The sequence below is a fragment of the Colias philodice genome, chromosome 8 (genome assembly GCF_061535455.1).
Source record: "Colias philodice isolate Cphi_HAF_F1 chromosome 8, ilColPhil1 Martin Lab GWU primary, whole genome shotgun sequence".
Lineage (NCBI taxonomy): Eukaryota > Metazoa > Arthropoda > Insecta > Lepidoptera > Pieridae > Colias > Colias philodice.
In genome coordinates, this window is record NC_143093.1 from 11,626,931 (window position 1) to 11,649,754 (window position 22,824).

Sequence of the window (22,824 nt, forward strand, 5' to 3'; positions counted from 1 at the left end):
CTGAATTAGACTAGCTTTTCGCCCGTGGCTTCGTCCACTTTGCCTAAAGCATAATAAATTGTATACTAAAACCTTTCTCTTGAATCACTGTATCTCTTAAAAAAAAAAACAAAATCCGTTGTGTAGTTTAAAGTTGCATACAAATGGACATAGGGACAGAGAAAGCGACAGTTTGTTTTATACTATGTAGTGATTACAATTATTGTTTCGTAATGTTGCCCAAACATTTTCTATCATAACTTGGTCAACATTTTTGTATTTGCATTTACATTTACAAACCAAATTATATAAAATTTCGTAATCACAATTTTTGAATATGAAATACAGATAACATAAATTATTAGAGGGCAACTTGTTTTCAAGTACGCCAGTGAAAGGTGACAAAGAAAGTTGTATGCGTTTATTATAGAAAAAATTAAGAACAGTAATAAATTTCAGGATCAATTAAGATTAAAATAATAAATTAAATATAAGTATTATGATTGAAAAATATCGTTCGTTCGTTCGTTCGTTTCAGCCGTGGGACGTCCACTGCTGGACAAAGGCCTCCCTCAAGGATTTCCAGTACGACCGGTCATCGGCGGCCTGCATCCAGCGGCTCCCTGCCACTCGGACCAGGTCGTCTGTCCATCTTGTGGGAGGTCGTCCCACGCTTCGTCGACCAGTTCGTGGCCTCCATTCCAGAACCTTTAAAAAATATCAATTTGATCTAAAACATTTTCGATGTACTTAATCAGTCAATCGTTTAAATTTATTTCTTGCGTACCTAAATTTATTCATACACAAACGTTATATACAATTATACGTAAAAATAAATACATATTATAAAACGCGAGGCAAGTTCTTAACAAAATATTCACTAAACATATTGCTTGCTGTCGAAAATGTCACAAAGAAATGTGACCTGACTTGGACCTGACCCAGTCAAATCAAAAAATAATGACATTGCACTAATCTAGATACCAGTTATGATATCCAGCAAGGCGGAGCATACACGAGCGATTTGGACGTCGCAGTTTATGTTTACATTAAAAATATTCCATTTATATAGGAAAATCATACATTCTGCCTGTAGAAACTGCACTATGGTACCTTATTTTACTAACAAAAACGGTTTTATGTGTCCCGGAAGTTTTCTGACGAAATTTGCATTGGAAAAATTGCATTTTTGTGGCAATAAAATAATCTTTTAATTATTCATAGATATGAATATACATACTATATCGAAGCCCTCGAAAGGGAGTCGGAATGTTTGATCGAAGTGTATGGCTCGCTTTGCTCTTCCTAATTTTTCCTAGAACTTTTCTTTCTTTCAACTTGTAGGAATCTATCACTGTTTATAATGCCAATTGAATCTTATTTTTAGAGTAGAAAACAACAGGAAAAAATACGAACTTGAAAACATTTACATACAGAGCATATATTCATCTTTTGGTGTTTATTAAAATAATTTAATTCTATTATTTCGCAATGTTGTCACGCTGTGCAGTATTAAAGTAAGCTAGTTTAGTGCTTGTTATAGCGTTTATATTATTCAAATTATAGCTTCTTTAATTTCCATAAATTCACTATAAATAGTAATATGGTAATACTACAAACGAAATGAGTCACAATTTAATATAATTACTGAGAGCCGCTAGGTTTGAGTCACTCCTGTCCCTAAACCCTAGTCGTGAGTGTTTGCGAGGTCGCTCACAGCTGACCTCTGCCGTCAAACTGCAAACGACGAGTAATCTAATTAAATTTCATATTTATTTTGAAAGTATAAGGTTTAATGAAGGCTAATAAACGAACTCATCTGAAGGTTTATGCCGATTTTTTTTGCATTAAAACACCACATGAAACTATTAAATGCTGTAATTGATTTTTGTCTAATTAGATGGACTCACGATTGCATATGATTTTTTTTATAATGTCAAGTTCGGATAGTTTTGAGTTGGACGATGACGGCTCGGGGCTGTTTCCTAGGTTGGATAAATGCAGGAAGGAAAAAGTATAGGTAGATGTTTTCAAACTCATGAATTCAGTTTTAAACTTCTTGAAAAAGCGCTTGTTATACTGAATACATCATAAACAATCCGCACCTCAGCTCAGTAAATATTATAATATAACGCATTCTTTCGAATAGAATAAACACGTTATATCATAAACTAGCTGTGCCCCGCTCCTGTTGGTCTTAGCGAGATGATATAATATAGCCTATAGCCTTCCTCGATAAATGGGCTATATAACACCGAAAGAATTTTTCACATCGGACCAGTAGTTCCTGAGATTTGAGCGCGTCCAAACAAACAAACAAACAAACTCTTCAGCTTTATAATATTAGTATAGATGTATTGATGTACCTATTGAAAACAAAGATTTTATATCAAAAGGAGTGTAGGGTATATTATATAGAATAAATAGATTTGTCTTGTGACTTACACTTTACGTTTCTCTCTGTGAGGGTGCGGTAAATGCGAGCCTATTTCAATTATTGTCATCATGTTTGAACCCCATTTCAAGTTAAACATTGTTTTTTTGTGTTAAATACATATTATATTGAAAATTTAGTAAGCTTTTAAAGCAAAAGCTTCTTCATTTTTTCGTCAAATATGTTCTTTGTTAAACTATTTATTTTGAACTAAATGCATTTGATTCTATCTTCTTATTTAAACGGATTGCACATAAGCTTTCAAAGCTGGTGTACCTATAATTATCACAGTTACACCACTTACACGTTTGAATTCAATAGAATTGCCAATTAACCGTTAATTAAATCGATACCTATTTATAATTGTTAAGGGGGCGCATAAAGCAAAATAACCAATCTTCTATTAGATGATACGTGTAATATGCAAGACCAAATCTAAAAAATAAAATATATATCAAACTAGATGATATGTTCAACGATTCTGTTTAATCAAAAACATAAAATATAAAAATTTACTCGATAAAAAAAAATCACCAAGTTAGCTCTAATTTTCACACTTTTACGTTTTCTACTTGACAGGGTAATACTTATTATGATTTTTTTTTCATAAACAATTATATTAAAATATTTGCAAGATATTTGTCAGAGCATTTTGTGTAATTACTTTTAGTTTTGGTTTTATCTGCGATAAACCACTTTTATCGTGACAAAATCAAACGTTTATCTCGAGAAAAAAAGAGCGCCAAAAGTGGTTTATCGCAGATAAAACCAAAACTAAAAGTAATTACACAAAATGCTCTGACAAATATCTTGCAAATGTTTTAATATAATTGTTTATGAAAAAAAAATCATAATAAGTATTACCATGTCAAGTAGAAAACGTAAAAGTGTGAAAATTAGAGCTAACTTGGTGATTTTTTTTTATCGAGTAAATTTTAATATTTTATGTTTTTGATTAAACAGAATCGTTGAACATATCATCTAGTTTGATATATATTTTATTTTTTAGATTTGGTCTTGCATATTACACGTATCATCTAATAGAAGATTGGTTATTTTGCTTTATGCGCCCCCTTAAGAGCTCTATCCAGCAGAATAAAAGTTTCGATTTCAGTTATTATCTATATAGGTAATATAGGTACGTGATTAAAAAGCAAAATAACGTTAATTGTGTCAAAGTCAGTGACGAGTGAGTCACAATCGAACTTGGTCGAGTATTTACTGAGCTTAAAGGTTAAGCTTATGTGATTTATAATATAATATCCTGTTTTTTAATAATTTATGATTAAATTTAAACGTATGAGATTCTAATCTGTTTTATCGGTTAGAATATTTCATACTTAGAAACTATTTTTGGATTGAAAATCCCGAGTAAAAATATAAAAAAAGTGTGTGCGTGTAACCTTTACGCGCGATTGAAGTAAAACGCACATGTCAATATAACCTTGTTATTGAATATTATAAAATGTCGCAATTGTCAGAAAATTTATTTTTAATTTACTTATTTTAAAAGTAATAAATAAACAATTATATTTAGAGATTTTCAAAAAATTTTAAAATAAATAATCCTAATTGATTATGATATTTGCCACTAGCTGGCGTATAAGTCAAGAAGCGTGTAGTATATGACATATACTTACAACCAATCAGAATTATTATTTTTAAATGGCGGAAACTACACAGCGTTACTTCCGTCAGAAAAAAAATCTGAGTTACTCCCTAGTCGCGCCTAAAGAAGTTTTACTTCAAAAAATGCGAAAGTATCTCTCTAAATAGATCATTCGAAATACCTTGCTACTGCCTTTTATTGTTTGACATAATTAAATTAATAATAACAAAGATTAACACGATGTATAGGTATATTGTTTAAGCTATCATTACATAGCTATAACTTCTTTATGTTTTTCATTTTCATATAGTATTTATTTTTATTTAAACTATTGCGTAATAAACGTAGGCACAGTCAAGCACTAAGCATTTAGATAATCATGTATTGCCTAACCAAGCCCCATTTAAGTCCGAGATAGAAATAGGCAAGATAAATAGGATTTGTATAGAATATTAAGCATTGCACATGTTTAAGCCGATTCGCATATATGTGAATGTAGTCTAAGAGCCATTGGTGTTAAAATTTTCACAAATACTATTAATAATATCACCTAAAGTTTATGTACTTACATTGTAACCTGTCTTATTCAGGTAAACCTATGTACTGTATTTGTTACTACTACATATATAATGTTAATACGTTGTTGAAAATACTAGTAGCCACAGTATTACAATATTAATATTGTAATACTTAATTTTAATTTTTGAGTTTTCTGTAAGTTCTACAGGTAGAATATATAACCGCACTCTCATCATTAACCATTCTACACATTTACACTTTTCATAATAGCATAATTAATGCTTAAATGTTAATTTATTTATCGACTCTTGTATTATCATATCTTATAAATAGATAGGATTAATGTATGACCTTAAGGTGATGAATTAATTTTTCTAACATTTACGGCCCTTTTCAAACCTTCGTAATTTTTATATTATTAAAGTTGTCGTGATGAAAATTCTTGACAAGAAAGTTCAATAGTAACACAATACGTCTACCGTTTTAGAAACATGATTCCATGATATTTTCTCGATAGAAAAAAAATACAAAGTTATCATTGTTATTTTTTTTAATCTCTGGCATCTTCAAAATAACAAACGTAAAGTTACGACTTTTTGGATATTAACTATAAAATATACAACCTATACGTCTACCGATTTAGAATTTTGAAATATGCGATGGTTTTGAAATAAACAAGAAATACTTGAAATTAGCGCGCGACCAGCCAATATAGCGAGAGCCGCCCTGTACCTTCCTACCCCGATCGCTGCACGAGTCATTCCCGCTACGGCCGTCACACGGGGAACTTGTGTCGCTCGCGCAATCGTAAAAAAGGGTGACAACACGATAAGACAAAATGAGACAAATGGGGACAATAAAGAAAATAAGAAGAAGAAACATAAAGGTTGGAGGAAAAAGAATGCTTACAATTGGAACAAATTAATGAAGTAAGTTGGTTTTATTTTAAATTTGATGATAATTGTATTATAGACGATGTTTGATATGTACCCCTGTTTTAAGTACATAACGAATGTGTAAGATTTTTTCATTTATAGCATAAATAATCTGTTCAGAAATCCGGAATCCAGAAGGAAAATAAACCCACTGATTGTTCACAATGTGAATCCACTCCTTCGTAAGTACCTTTATTCAGTCAAAAATGTATGTTATCAAAGCTCTACTGGTTTTATCGCATGATTCCATTTTTAGCAAAAAGCAACAAAGTGCAAAGAAATAAAAAATCATGGTGAACTAAGTGGAAGTATGGCGGACATAATATGGAACAGGAGCTCATTGGAGTAGTATTATATTTAAAAAAAATACGAAATAATTTCAAGAATTACATTTCTTAGAAGGTGGTAGATAAGTATGTTGTATAAAGAATTTGATGTTGATATTTATTTCATTTATACTTACTACACCTGTGCGGGAAATTGCTTAGTAATAAAACAGGTTTATATTCATATTTACATAGTAATGTGAGTTTTCATTTCGAAAAATTTTGTGTAAGTATATTAAATTGAGTTCCTGGGTGATCTGGAAACACAATTGGGCCCGGAAGATGGCGCTGCAGTCACTCCTCCTAATGACATGAACCGATTTGGATGAATATTTGTGTGCACATTTCATTTTTGTGGGATGATTGGTTGATTCGCTTTCACATTAGCTAATATTATGTATTTTTGTTGTTTATAACTTCTTTCAGAAATATTACCTTTCATTTCTGGGCATGACGTAATATCTACGTCAGCATCAAATTCTATCTAAATCCATTCAGTAGTCCGCGTTATTGAGTACCATTTCATTTTTTCATAGTAACAATATTTTTTGTTATTTTAAAGATTATTTATAACCTGTATTATTTTGTAATAAAGTAAACATTACGAAATAATAATAATTATTAATAATGTCTAAGTAGTTGTTAAAAAGAAGATTATTTGTTTATAAGCAAGAAAATAAAACCAATAAATCAACAATTAAATATATATGTATAAGAATATTATAACTGTATGACGACTCCATACATGTTTGTCCCGAGTCGGCCAGCGGCAGCGCGGCGAGTTTGCAAGAATGACTTCGCGCACACCCGCGTTCGCGATAGCGAGCTATTAGACTCCGCCCGCCAAGCAGTAGATTTTTTTTTGTGTATCGTCTTAACGAAATTGTAACACATAGGTCTATAGGTTAGCGTGTGGGCTAACTGGATATGTCGTAATGTGAATTATATTTAATGTATGATTAATCGAAGTCTGTTTTGTTATTGATTTGACTGCTAATTGACGAAAAAATAATTTTATTTACATAATTAAGAACTTGATACTCTGCGCTTACATTCATTTGTGTGATGTCAAACTTTTTCTTTAGCTTTAGAAGCTTTAGATAGGCTATTTTTTCAATTATAGCAGCGGTAATGTAATCATAAATTGAATAGAAAATCTTCGGAAAACCCTTATATTGTACATTCCTTGCATACTGCATTTATATCTGCAGCTAAACTACTGCTCTACATTAAGTAAATCATGTCTGATACAAATCCTATTCTGCCCCTCATTCCCCGCAAGAGCAATACTGCTTATTTGCTACTTACAAGTCACAATTGTTCTATTTCATATCGCAAGTAGCACAAATCGGTTGCAATTTTTTTAATTTCAATCTCACGACACACAGAGGCCGGACAGACTCCATTTGTCAAAACAGTCGTGGGCATGTGACCTACTAAAGTATGTGTTCGTTATAATGGGACATTAAGTCTAGATAAAATTTAAGCTATTGATTTGTAATAGTAAAGGTTTTTAGGGTTCCTACGTGAGATAATGTAAACTAACCTGTGGTTACCAAATAAAAATGTAGAGTTTTAATTTTAATTGGATTATTCAAGAAAATATTTTATTGTCAATTCAAATTAAAACATTTATTTATTTATTTATTAATACCCTATTGCTCTTATAATTATTACAATAATACTTAACCTAAGAATACATTAAAACAATTGGCGGTGTTATCGCTATGCAGCGATTCCTTTCAGACAACATTTCATTTGAATTTTATTTCATTTCGCATAAGTTATTTAAAAATAAACATAGGTGTTTAATAACATAGGTAAAAAGAGTGATTTACTTTTGCAATAAGGATACAATCATACAATTATAATATCTATTAATCAAAACTTGTAACGGTGCGTTCAAAGGGACTATTAAACCATAAGAGACCTTGCTCAACACCACAACAATAGAAATATTCGAAGAAGAATGTTGCAGTATACATTAAAAAAAACATTTACTTATAAGATAGGTCTGCCAAGGTGCCCACATCCGTGAGAATGACATTGTTTTTGTTATTGATCGAATATTGTTTCACTATCCAATATCCATTGAAACAATGGGGAATTTGTCTTGTAGTTAATATAATTGAACAACTTCCTACGTTTTTAATTTGAGCTTTTATTTGCATATCTATACTAATATCATAAAGCTGAAGAGTTTGTTTGTCTGAACGCGCTAATCTCGGGAACTACTGGTCCGATTTCAAAAATTCTTTCGGTGTAAGATAGCCCATTTATCGAGGAAGGCATCACGCGAAGACCAACAGAAGCGGAGCCAAGCGGGTGAAACCGCGGAGCGCAGCTAGTAGATATAATATAAGAGATGGTGGTAAAAGTTAAAAATATGTTATGACGATTCTAAAGTGCTACTAGAAGAAGTCTAATTGAATAAATATATATGTTTGAGTTTGAGTTTGAGTACCTATATTATGTATATATTCGTCAAAAGCGAGTATTATCGATTTGTCGAAATCATTAACCTGATTTTAAAATAGCAAAACATAAATACGAAGTTGCTTTACAAAGTATATGCACTATGCAGTATATTTAACAAGTTATGAGGTGATCTGGTGTGCAAAGGATAACATGTAAATAAATATCGAATTTAAAGATACATTTTGATTATAATCAACTTTATCGCAAAATATAGCGAGAGTAACTTTTAAAAGTTGTACTATGTTATGCGGCTTCGCCCGCTATGTCTTAAACTTAATAAATTATATACTAAAACTTTCCTCTTGAATCACTCTATCTATTAAAAAAACCGCATCAAAATCCGTTGCGTAGTTTTAAAAATTTAAGCATAGGTACATAGGGACATAGGGACAGAGAAAGCGACTTTGTTTTACACTATGTAGTGATTCAACCACAGCTTCTTTGATAGATTAGATCTTATTCGTTTATGTATAGTGATGACCAAAATAGACTTTATTTTTTATTATTTTTTTTTTATTGAAATACATTGCTAGAGTAGATTAATACAGTAGTAATTATTGCTTAAAAAGGAATTTTCGTGTTGGCTAGTAGGTACTAGTAGGTATATTAGATGACTGATCTTTTTTGTTAGTTCTCATCCGGTATCGAATCCAGGTATTATTGAGAAAGAAACAAGCAGAATATGATTCTTATGAATGAAAACAACTCTACTATTATTTTTTACTAGCGGTCCGCCCCGGCTTCGCCCGTGGTACATATTTCGCATTAAAAGGTAGCCTATGTTCTTTCTCAGGGTCTAAAGATTATCTGTGCCAAATTTCATCAAAATCGGTCCAGTAGTTTATGCGTGAAAACCATACATACATAAATAATTGCAAACCTTTCCACTTTATAATATTAGTATAGACTATGACACAATACATATATCTTTTTCTTACATTTCAATGAAATTAACCATATTTTGTTCTTGCATATATTATTATATTGAGACATATCAGTTTTAAATCAATTAAAATTCGTTTTTTCAACTGATAATTACCGCTCTTCAAAAGGAAATTCAAGAAAAAACCGTTAAATAAATCAATTAAGACTGAAAGACTCTGGATATGTTTAATATTAATTAAAACTCGTTTTGTAGGCGTCGAATTAACAAAATAAATTCTATAATCGGGTAACGAAGGTGAACTTTTCGTTTTAAAATAAAAAGAACCAGCGTACGGGTTTAGCTTTTTAAACGAGTCTAGACGAACTGTGAACTATTTACAATTTATGTTACAGTTTTATTATATCTTTAGTTGGAAGTTTATTTTGTTTCAAGTAATATTAATATATTTTTATATTTATAATAGATATAAAATTTTGTTCCATGTATTTTATTTTATTAATATAAAATCAATGTAGGTATCTTTATAAATTCATAATGAGGGCCTGAATTATTTTAAAACGTTACTTTTTAATATGGTAATTGAAAATGGATATTATATACATTACGAGAGAAGCCGGGCGCATTGTCTAGTTAACTGATGTTTGTATACTAAGCTCAATAACAAATATACTGTAACCGACTCTATGGGCGGGGGCACACGATGCGTTGCGGCGCCGCACCGCAAAGATTTCATCGTGTCAGTGGGCACACGAGTGGTGCGGCGCCGTAACGTTGTTCTGTCGCAGCGGCGTCGTAGCAGCGTTGCACAGTGTGTCCTTCCTTGTGACGCAAAACAACTGAGCGGTGCCGCTCCGACGTCGCACCGCATTCACCCCTCCCCGCCTCGTCTTGGTGGTTACAAGTCCGGTGCGGCGCCGGAGCGCATCGTGTGACATGCCACAGATATTTCTATGTAAGACGACGCAGCGACACCGCTCCGGCGCCGCACCGCCGCCGCAACGCATCGTGTGCCCCCGCTCTATGATAATCATAATGATATAATTTATAAACGTATCTTTTAAACACGTTGATTATAAATAAGTTACTCTAATTTATGTAATTGCTGTTACATATTAAAAGCACGAGAAGCAACATTGGTACAATTTATAAGCTTCTAATGTTTACTATTAGGAATTTAATGCTATATAATAATAAAAAATGCTATCATAATTTAGCTCTACACGACGCCATCTTCAATTAAAAAAAGAACCCATTACAGATAATATAAAAAATAATAATTATTTATTAACCTATTTATTATATATAAACTAGCGGCCCGCCCCGGCTTCGCCCGTGGTACATATGAAAAATAGATGTTGGCCGATTCTCAGACTTACCCGATATGCACAGAAAATTTCATGAGAATCGGTCCACTCGTTTCGGAGGAGTATGCAGACTAACATTGTGACACGAGAATTTTATATATAAGACTAGCGGTCCGCCCCGGCTTCGCCCGTGGTATCTACATATGAAAAATAGATGTTGGCCGATTCTCAGACTTACCCGATATGCACAGAAAATTTCATGAGAATCGGTCCACCCGTTTCGGAGGAGTATGCAGACTAACATTGTGTCACGAGAATTTTATATATAAGATTTAAGTAGGTCACAAAAAATGGTATTTATGTTAATTATTGATAAGTGATCCATTTCGAATTAATAAATTATGACCATAATATGCATAAGAAGCGCATTTCCGACGTCGTAAATTAGAATATTGTATCATTTACACAATATTTTGTGATGCATAAACGTTTAAAATTCCACCCACGCTTCGACTACAATATTAATAATTAATTTTATTAATAATGTCAGAACGAGTTTTTATTATTTACGTCTTAAATATGTAAGTAGGTCACCTTAAAAAAAAACTTAATCTTTGAACAAACTAAAAATTAAAATTTACACTAGGAAACAGGTTTAACTTAATAAAAATATGAAAAATTTTCGCAAAAATGTTGTAACTAGTGGGAGAAAAAATTGTTTATATCTCTTGACATCAGAAAATAAACTTTTATTGAGCTCATAGATATTACCGGCAATTTCAAAGTGAGACTCTATCTTCCTAGAGATATCCTGTCTTATGAAGACAGTTGCTTTCCAGAGAATAGACTGTACCTAACTACAAAACTCCAAGATCGACGACTGCAGGTACTAGGTAGTAATACATATATGAAAAATTATCTTGAAAATGTATGTTAAAACCCATCTAAATGTTAATATTTGTTCTTTAAAGCATTCTAAATACAGAACATTTATTACTTTTAACAATATTATAATTATAACGATATTATAATGTAATCCTTTGTACCATGCAACATTTTCAAAGCACACCTGCCAGTCTTGCTCCACTTAGAGACCAACATACGAGAAAATTATATCACATATGCAATGCTATTAACCGCTTCTCATATTTTGACAGCACTCGTACGGTTAATGGATTCCAAACGAAACACATCGGCTTTACTTGTGAAGGATTTGTACAAAATATCTCATTAAATATCTCAATTCTCAACAACGAAAAAATATAAAACGTAAAAATATTTTTTAACAAAAACTAAAACGCTTTCAAATTTTTATAACTGCACGTAATTTACATGGGATCGGCCGGAAGGCACCCAGTTTCAAATAAAAAAGTATCATCAAATTGATCCAATGGAATCCGGCAAAAGTTCTGACCCAAACCTACCAATATCTACAGTCACATTAAGAAACTCCTCCTTTTTTGAAGTTGGTTGAAAACTACTAGGTACCTGAAATAGGACAAACTTAACATGAATAAATGTATGAAGGATACTTATAATCTTTTAAGTTTTAGAGTAGGTATTAAATCTATGCCATGACATTTAAAAGGGATGCAGTGAACTTTGCTGCTTGTAAGGCGATAATAAAAAGATTATTTCGTAATGCAACATGATTGATTGCACTTTTAGGATGAAATCTGTGTTGCTGTCAGCAAATATGGTGTGTTCGTTATTATAATTTATTTATCTGTAATATTATTCTGATTCTGTAGACTTTAAGGAGACAAAAGTGTACAAATCAATGAAATTTTCTGCTCTCTGTAGGACGGAAAATTTAGAAGAGATTATTGGTTGCTACTTGCTATGCAATTGCATTTGAAACTATGTTTATGACATTTAAAATATGTATTACTCTGCGTGTTTAACATAATATGTAGCAAAAGTGTTGATTTTTTATAAAAGTTAAGTAAAAAATTAAAATTCTTATATTCAAAATAACTATTCGGCTGAATTATGGAATATACATTTTTAACTTATAATGAAGTTTCATTTATAAACATAGTTTACAAGTAATCAAATCTCTTTATTAAATTAGCGTGGATATCATTGAAAATTGCAACACATAATAAATGGTTTCTTTACGTATCGTAAATTATTATTTGTATAGCATTCGTGTATCAGCGGTCAGCGGTTGGCGTATGGCGAAATACAGATCACGATTACATATTATTAACATAAACTAGATCATAATATACTATATTATATGCCACAGATACTAACATTTTGTTAGAAATTGATTTTTACGATTCTCCATTTTGATGGAGATCTACTAATGAAGATATTTAGATTAACATCCCATCTTATTTAAATTATTATTGAATTGATATTTATACAGATCGTAAATCCATAATGATTAATGATCATTAAAAAAATCCTCCCACTTAACCTTCTAGTGCTAATAATACCAATTGCACGCCTCATAAGCGAAGCGTTGAGGTGGATACTACTGTCACTTCGCGCAAAACATCTGATTTTTCAAACTTAAAATGTCTTTATGTATCATACATTGCACTTGTAAGATAATACATACACACACATATTAAGAAAAAACACTATTTTTAACATTCATAATATTTTTGATGTCATTTTTGTTATTTAAACTAGTTAAAAAACAGTTTAAAAAAGTTCTGTCTTGGACGTCCGTGTGTCTGTATGTGCGGAGGATTTTCTTGTTAACACGATAGCGACCGAAATACTTTACTAATCGAGTCTTTTTTGCACGCCTCATAAGCGAAGCGTTGAGGTGGGTACTACTGTCACTTCGCGCAAAACATCTGATTTTTCAAACTTAAAATGTCTTTATGTATCATACATTGCACTTGTAAGATAATACATACACACACATATTAAGAAAAAACACTATTTTTAACGTTCATGATATTTTTGATGTCATTTTTGTTATTTAAACTAGTTAAAAAACAGTTTAAAAAAGTTCTGTCTTGGACGTCCGTGTGTCTGTATGTGCGGATCCTTTTTCTTGTTAACACGATAGCGACCGAAATACTTTACTAATCGAGTCTTTTTTTTTCTCTTACGCTTGAGTATGCTCAGGAATAGAACCCTTTCATTTTTCAGGGTCTGATTCGATGTGGTTTAATTGTTATTAAATAAACAAAAATAATAATTAATAAATATTTATTAAAAAAAAATTATGAGGCGTGCACTTTTGGATTTTCCAAATTATTTTTCTCTTACGCTTGAGTATGCTCAGGAATAGAACCCTTTCATTTTTCAGGGTCTGATTCGATGTGGTTTAATTGTTATTAAATAAACAAAAATAATAATTAATAAATAATTATTAAAAAAAAAATTATGTGGCGTGCACTTTTGGATTTTCCAAATTATTTATTTTAAAATACTTCTATGTTTTGAGACTAGCACATCCCTAAACTAGTCATTTTCTTATCAAAATATCAACCAATAAAAAACACCTCCTTAGCCGTTAAATGCCCCAACAAATCTCGATTAACAATTAAGTGTTAACCATTAGACCCTTAATTGGTTGATTGATAAGGTCACCGCACACTGGGATCGGTTAAACATAAGTTTTGCAAGTATATGCGATATATTGGGTCAGGTTATTATTTTGAAAGTAGTCCACCGAGATTCCGCGTCATTTAAGGTCAGAGACAGCTTAAGGCGCGAGTCACGGGCTCACGTATGTGTTTTTTATTTTTATAGGGTTCCGCAAATATAACGTAACGTAAATAATAATAAGAAATACACAGACATACATACATGATACAATAGAGCAGAATAATATTCCGTATACTATTGTGGGTTTATTTTCCAAGCAATGGTTTATAATAAAACTACATTAAGTTACTTCTGATTATTATTATTGCTTAAAATTATCGCCAAAAAGACAATAACATTTCTATTCTAAAATTGTCTTTATTACTCAGGCTAGGACAAAGCGAATATGATCTTTAATATGCATCAAACGAAACATATTTTTTGATCTTTTAAATACGTTTATGTACTCGTCTTATTACAGGAAGCATATTTACAAGTCCCATCATTTACAGGGGATCTCTGGATTCTGCACAAGGGTTACATAGTATACAGTATCAATGAAGTATACCTTCATATTGATTATTGATAAAGTGTGTTGTTAAATCCATATACATAATATATGAAAATGAAACCCGTTTTCCTTGGTCACGGCATCACGCGTGATTTCGATAATTCTTTTTTTATTATATTCCTTGAAGTACGAAGATGGTTCTTATGTAGAGAAAACGTAAATATGTACCACGGGCAAAGCCGGGGCGGACCGCTAGTAGGTAATAAATAACATTTCATTTTTGTACAGAACCAAATGCTTGCAGCCGATGTCTTCCTTGTCTATAACAAGTCAGTTGTCACTAACATGTGGCCATGTCTTTTTTCGCGGAATGTGGATATATTGTTTCTTAACACTATTATATTCGGTTATCCAATTTATAATAAAATTCTTGACATCGCATTCATTATTTTTGCCTGTATAAAATATGTTCAATTTAATATCATACGTTTTTATGAGCCTGAAATTAATACCAGCTGATTATATAAAGTTTCTAGTATAGAACCAATTTCTAAATTTGTTATGTCCCATCCTCTTGTTTCTATATATAATATCATTGGTCCCAGCAAACGTTTTTCTACCAAATTATCATCACTTGTGTATACAAAATATGTTTTTCGATTCTCAAACCTATCCGATATGCATAGGTACAAAATTTGATGAGATTCAATCAAGCTGTTTTGGAGTTTGCTGTTAAACGCAAAAATAATTGTCAAAAGTCTAAAAATATTATGTACTACTAATCTTACTTATTTCAAAACCACATCAGAATAATTACCTACCTATTAATATTAATGTATAGAGTCTCCTTACATTTTCACGTCGACTCTAAACGTATTTAGTAGTAGGTCAGTTAGTCCTTCTCTAATGCTATTTTAATTATTTGTTATTAAATTACTTTACAAATTATGTCGTTAAGCAATTAACACCTCAACGTGTATGATATATCATTACTCAAGATACTGCATATACCTACATATAAAATATTATGATTTCCTTTTAATTTAGATTTTCTGTGATAAATTATCTGGTAGCCGGTACCTACCTACTTGCGTTGAGATAAATATTAAATTGATTACATAGAGGAATTAATAAAGATCTAGGTCAGTTTGAGCTCATATTATTATTCAGGCAAAGCGTTTATTTTATACAACATCCTTCCTACTACATTTGGGTCTTGTAAAGTGAGGTTAAAGGTAATGTAACCACAGCTCCATTTTATTCGATACTAGCTGTGCCCCGCGGTTTTACCCGCAGTGCTCCGCTCCTGTTGGTCTTAGCGTTATGATATATTATAGCCTATAGTCTTCCTCGATAAATGGGCTATCTAACATCGAAATAATTTTTCAAATCGGACCAGTAGTTCCTGAGATTAGTGCGTTCAAACAAACAAATAAACTCTTATTCTTAACTTCTTCAATTTAATTTCTTCAATAATATTAGTATAGATTATTCAATTTTATTTCTGATGTGTTCATTGTGCATTCATAAATAATAGATAGTCTAGTTTCGAACCCGCGACATCTTTATTTAAGAAGCCTTAGCCACTGAACTACCTACTATAGCAGTTTGTAGGGGTCAGAACGTAAGCTTTTTAAGCCTATAATTATCGAAGTAAACTAAATGCTTTGAAGTGTTATTAACTCGATACTATATTACGCAATAAACATGATATTAATTGTAATAAATAACATTTTGTGGGAATATAATTGCTGAGTGCGTTGTAGATGGATACTTTGCAAAATGATGCTATACAAGCCTAGATATTTTAACTAAATATATTAAATAATCTTTATAAAATAAAGACGAGATAAGTTTTATTAATGTTATTATTTAAAATATTTTTTTGGCAAACATGTAGGTATAATTAACATACAACTACCTAGACGCGTAAATAATGCTATGAATTGGCATAACAAAAAAATTATACAAAATATAAAATATGATCTATATTTATATAGATTAAATATATATATATAAATATGATCAATAAAATGTAATCGGCATAATCGGGTAAAAAGTAAAACAAACATTTTAATTAATTATTATTTTTATTACAATCTCATAAGGCTGTTGCTTCACCTCTGTTTGATGCGTTAGAATAAATTAAAATTATTTACGCACATGAATAAAACATACATTTTCGACATTTAGTTCGAATGAATCACTCAAAACTTATGCAAATATAATTTGCACAAAATGCCTATTATGTGAATCATTAAAATTAATCTAGACTCAAATAACTTCCGTAGGTTAAGTCAGTATTCAATTACACAATGTTCTATAAATTGGTAAGCATTATTGGAACTATGACAAAGATGCAATGTAATTCAATTCTATATTATATGTATTTCATGTAACTAGATTCTTCGGAGAATCGGCATTTTAATTATAGCAAATAAAAAGAAAATTATTATTTATTTAATATTTACACAAATAAAACCATTTTCAGGTCAGTGTCCTAATTCATGAGAGATCTTTTCGAAAAAAAAAACTAGGTAAGAGAGGTACTCGCAGATTTTTTCGATTCTATTTATGTATTATTTATATTATATGTATATTGTAATTTATCGCACACGATCTCTCATGATTATCTAAATTCATTTTTTCATAAAAATAAACACATTAGTATAACAATAAAAGGAAACCTCCACATACCTATTCTTACAATTTTATCAAATTACAGAATCATCTAAAGGTAGGTCAGAAGTCCTTTTGAGGTAGTATTCTTAACCTTACACAGGAACTCTACAATTAACTGTTTATTTACAAAAACCTTTGCCATTGTCACATTCAATTTGTAAGGTTACGATCTTTTGTATGGTCACAATCAGATCAATATCTTCAGTGATATTGATAGGGTTCTATGAATTATTAACTGATTGATTAAAAACCTACGTAATTATATTTCTCTACATCTATTATTTGTACGTAATCGCATCTTTGTGCTTTAAAAACATGTACATTACTTCTGAGTGACGTTTTACCTATCCTATTTATTTACATTTAGAGAACACCTGTATCGTAATATCGAAGTACGCGAGAGAAAACACCAGCTGCAGTTCTAGTTGATTATAAACGCATGTTATTCTTAATTCTACATAATATTTAAGTCACACCTCATTCGATTAATGCCACCTAATATTGCTTGAAAATCACGAATATCTAATTCCAAACCATGTTTTGTACACACCCTGCTCAAGCTCTGAATACAAGTTATATTTATCACCTATATGACCTCCTTTGTACATATCGATGTTGATTTTAATATATCTCGAAGACAATAGAAGGAGGTGCGTATGGTAATTGAAAGCCAGCAGTGTTATATCCAAGGATATGTGTATAGTTTAATTATAATCCATTTTCATTTGCATTAAGCTATATTATGAACTCTCTTGCATATCTAAAATACTAATTATCTAAAGTCTATGCTATTTGCCCGGCTTAAAGATAAACAAATCTTCATACACAAGGTATTGATTTGAAAAGTTTATCTAGACTAGAATTTAGAAATTAAAGATTTTAAACGCCATTTTTTGCCAATTTCGCCACTTTGCGGAGAGCGTGATATTATAATGAATAAATCGTGTTTAAAATGCGTTAATTTCCAAATGTATAATACTCGCGTAGAATCTGTTATCTGACACAACAAAATACTACATAGTAAATTATATAATAAACATGGCTCAGTTATACAAAAAGCACTACATGTTTAGGTACTCATTAATATAGAGGCTAGAGCAGGCACCTAAAAATAACTATTTTCAGGTGCCTGCTAAGGATCAGTGAAACAAGGAAACACGAAACATTTCTTTTCATATCCACTTCTACAAGTTATTAGCACTTACCATGACTAAAAATTGCATACGAATTCCAACCAACAAAGGCATGATGTCATTACCTTATCAAAATCAATGAATGCACAGCTCATATTATAAGGTACACTATTATTATGCTAAATCTCAGATTGATACCGCCACATGTCACCTAAGGGCTGATTGAGAAACACTTACGTCACTGAGTATGATCTAATCGTTTGAGTTTGAGTGCGACGCCCGCGGTTACTCCTAATTTAACACTTATTTATTTATTTATTTATTTATTACGCCAAACCAACAGTAAATACATATAAATCATTGCAAGCTTAAATCTAGAAGTATATAAATGGTAAGGATGTATCTACCAATTATAGGTAAGGACAATTCATTTAGAATATCATAAACTTACTTAAATTGTACCAACTAAATCAACATAGCGTTTCTTATGTTAATTTATTTTATGACTAACGTAACTATATTTAAAGTAATTAACAATATTTTTAGAAAAAATTGAATACGAATCAAAGCAAATATCCACCAAATTAGGCTGAGATGCACACAAAACATTAAACTCACTGCACATTCTATTTATTGGCGAGTTTTTACCAACATTGTTTCGATACAGCGGGAGATCAAAAACTCTAGATATGGGAAACCGGGGTATTTTACTAGGCACTGTAAACCTAATTTGCTCTAATATTTGAGGACATACAATAATACCTCTAATTATTTTGTATAGAAACAAGATATCCCTTTGTTGCCTACGATTACGAAGAGATATCATATTGAAGAACGCTAATCGGGTGTCGTAAGGATTTCTATGAGATATACCTTGAGAGATAAACGCAATGTGCCGGGTGAACTTACGTTGAATATTTTCAATACGTTGAGAGTGCACTGAATAGAGGGGACTCCAAACCACACTGGCGTATTCTAGTTGGGATCGTACTAATGAATTAAAAAGAGACAGTTTCGTTTTTACACTAAATGATTTGGTATTTCTTTTTAAAAAGCCTAACATTTGTGACGATTTTTTTACAACTGTATTAACATGAGAACAAAATTTTAATTCACTATCAATAAGAACCCCTAAGTCACGGATTTCATTACATTCACACACAATATCTTTGTTTATAGTATAAATTGCTGATGTACGTATCTTTCTCCGGGTTAACATAATTAAGAAACATTTCTCAGCATTCAGAACCATATTATTGTCAATGCACCACTCTACAATTCTATCCAAATCTGATTGCATCAATGAGACGTCATGTTGAGATTTGATCGTTTTAAATATCTTGAGGTCATCGGCGAATATAGAGAAGCTACAGTGGTAGATAACACGACTAATGTCGTTAATGTACAAGCTGAACAATATCGGTCCTAAATGAGAACCCTGTGGAAATCCGGAGGATGAGGTATAAGGATGAGACTCATATCCTTTTACAGTAACGATCTGTAATCTATTTTTTAGGTAAGAACCAAACCAACATAACAGAGAACCATATATTCCATATGATTCGAGTTTAAGCAATAGGAGGTCGTGGTTAACTCTATCGAATGCACTCGAGAAGTCAGTGTAAACACTGTGGACCTCATTACCTTTATCTATCTCTCTAGATATATGTGAGATATACTCAACCAGATTAGTTTCCACAGATCGTCCCTTTAGGAACCCATGTTGATTTGAGTTAATGAAGCAGGACGTGTGGCTGGTAATTATAGGACATAAGAGAGACTCAAACAACTTGGCTAAGCAAGATAAAATAGAGATAGGTCGATAGTTTCGCACATTGTCGGTGTCGCCTTTCTTATAGACAGGCACAATTCTGGCCTTCTTCCACTCAGAAGGGAAAGTACCACTGTCTAAGGAACGATTAATAATCTTACTTATAGGTAAGGCCATCACGACATAACAACGTTTGAAAAATAGAGGTGGAATACCATCCGGTCCGCCGCCTTTGAATGAGTCTAAATGTTTCAATTTTTTCGCGACCTCTGCTTCAGTAAATTGCAACTTACATAACATCGGAATATTACAGCTAGAAACAGGTAATACTGGATTTGTAGGAGAAAAATTAGTAAAAACTGAGGAAAACTTCTCCGCAAATAGATTTGAAATATCAGGCCCACTTTTCGCGATTTGATAATAATAATCTGCTTAAATGAAAAGAGTTTAAATTCAGCAGTTATCGATTTCAAATTAATCTTGGTCTAATGCGTATGTACGTAATTTAAGGTTGGCTATATTGCAGTGAACTAAATTGTAAACTATTGTTAGATAATTCACATTGGGATTTTTTATATTCTTCTATACAAGCTTTCCGCCTGCAACTTCGCTCGTCGTGTCTAAAACTTAACAAAGTATATACCTACTCTTGAATCACTTTATCTAATATAAAAACCGCATATGGACATAGGTACAGATATAGACGACTTTTTATACTATGTACTATGTAGTGATTGAAATGACTTTGTTTTTCACGTCTTGCCCGCTGTTTACATTTGACTGAATTTCATGAAAACAGATGAAACCTTGCAGAAGGATTGGATAGGATGCTACTTGTTTTTTAAAACAGTAGCATCCTATCAACAAGGAGAATATTAAGAATTTTATAGCATATAAAACTGCGGGTGGATGCGTGGAATGATAATTTATTCAAGAATCCACTTAAATATGTTATAATTAAATTAAAACCATATCCATCGAAGTAATAAAATATACATCAAAACCCGCTAAAATGAGTGGCACTTTTTATTATTATTAGCATAAACATAAATATACATACGGGCATTTCTCTGCTAAATGGAAAATCACTGTCCCAAGCAAATTTTATTAGAATAAGTTCTATAATTTCTATTTTTTTAGGATTAATATGAACATAAATGTGGTATTCTTGGTTCACAATTGCTCAGTATGTAATTTAATATAATAATTTTCGAGAAATAAAATGTTATACATCTCAAAAACCACTCCCCTGGTATGTCCCTTTTCCAGAATTAGAAGTATTGATTCCTATATATATTTAATACTTGTCAATTCATTACTAAATAATTATAATATGTAATTGCAGAAGACTGTGGCATATTTTAAATTATAAATTACATGTCTATGATAAAAAAATATTGAAAAAATTGTTTACGAAGTTTGTCCTCAAATTTTTAAAACACTACCCTGGTAACATTTGAAAACGGCGCGAAAATCACTTAGGTTATTAGTCCAAAACATTTCAACCGTGAAATAGAACGCAAACGGTGTAAAGTTCGTTCGGTTGTCAATGTAAATAGACAGCCGCCATTTTGTCAGTAGCACCACTGTGTTTGGATGTGAACAACGCGTCGCGGCCGTTAGTACGAACACTCCACTGGTGAGCATTTGTCTTCATATTTTAAGAGTTTTAATTAAGATAATTTGTTTAAATTACTTTACTAGCAATCATGTCTGCACATCTGTGTTATAAATGTGATATGTTTTAATGATTTTGAGCTATTTGGTTTTCAAGTTAAAAAAACATTCCCCTGGTCAACATCCCCCTGTCATTTATATGCACAGGGGAGTGTTCCTTACCTCAGGGGAATGTTTTTTTAAGTTTTGTAAGGACTTAATTGCTGGATAGCGCATCAATTTTCCTCAGCATTCATAATATGTACCAAATAAATAAATAAATAATATAATTATCGTTATTTTTCGTAGGTTATAGCTCGAAATGCCACCTAAAATGAAGCCACCCAAAACAAGAGAAGGAATATTAGAACAAAAACGAATAGCTGAACCATTGAGATATCAACAACTTAATAATGACCCTCAAAAACAAGAAGAAAGGCGTCTTTCAGAATATCCATAGTCATTTTTTTAATTGCATCATCGTCAACTGTAAATAGAGTGATTGAAGGACACCTTTGACACACAGAGTCTATAAAAGATTCCATACTATCGATATCTCCTCCTGCAGCAAAGACAGCATCAGCAGATCTTTTGCACGTGACGCCAATACCATCTGTGGCACTCTTGCCATGGCCACAAAAATTCCAGGAGAACTTTTCTACATTTGGAACCTCCACATGTAGCCTCGAAGTCACAATATGGAACATCATTTTATTTCGATACTGTGTAACGGGTCCGTCGCTCACAAAATGAATGCCGGTAATATGCGATGGTAAAGTTCTAAAATAAGATTTTAAGGCATTTTTAGTGTGTAAACTACTACAGTATGAAGGCTCAGCTGAAGTCTTGAACCTCCAAAATGATAGGCCTGTATCTCCACAGACTCCGATTCCGAAGTCGAAATCCCGCTATCTCAAATCTCACAGACATAACTGCATTACAGAGACTATCCTTTTAAGACCGATTGAAAATACTAAGACTGATCTTGAGAATACTGCGCAGCCTAGTACAAGCGTCCTTCAGCAAACTTATTATAACAGTGGTGA

The 22,824-nt window shown here is 31.8% G+C and overlaps 2 long non-coding RNA genes across 2 annotated transcripts in view; both read left to right on the top strand.

Moving 5' to 3' along the window:
- The window catches only part of LOC149486837 (uncharacterized), a 332,103-nt gene that overhangs the window by 114,358 nt on the left and 194,921 nt on the right, over nucleotides 1-22,824 (top strand). The window lies entirely within an intron of this gene.
- Nucleotides 4,893-6,488, top strand: LOC149486844 (uncharacterized). The gene is made up of 3 exons (XR_016315935.1): nucleotides 4,893-5,470; nucleotides 5,597-5,658; nucleotides 5,733-6,488. It is a non-coding gene; the product is annotated as an uncharacterized LOC149486844 (long non-coding RNA).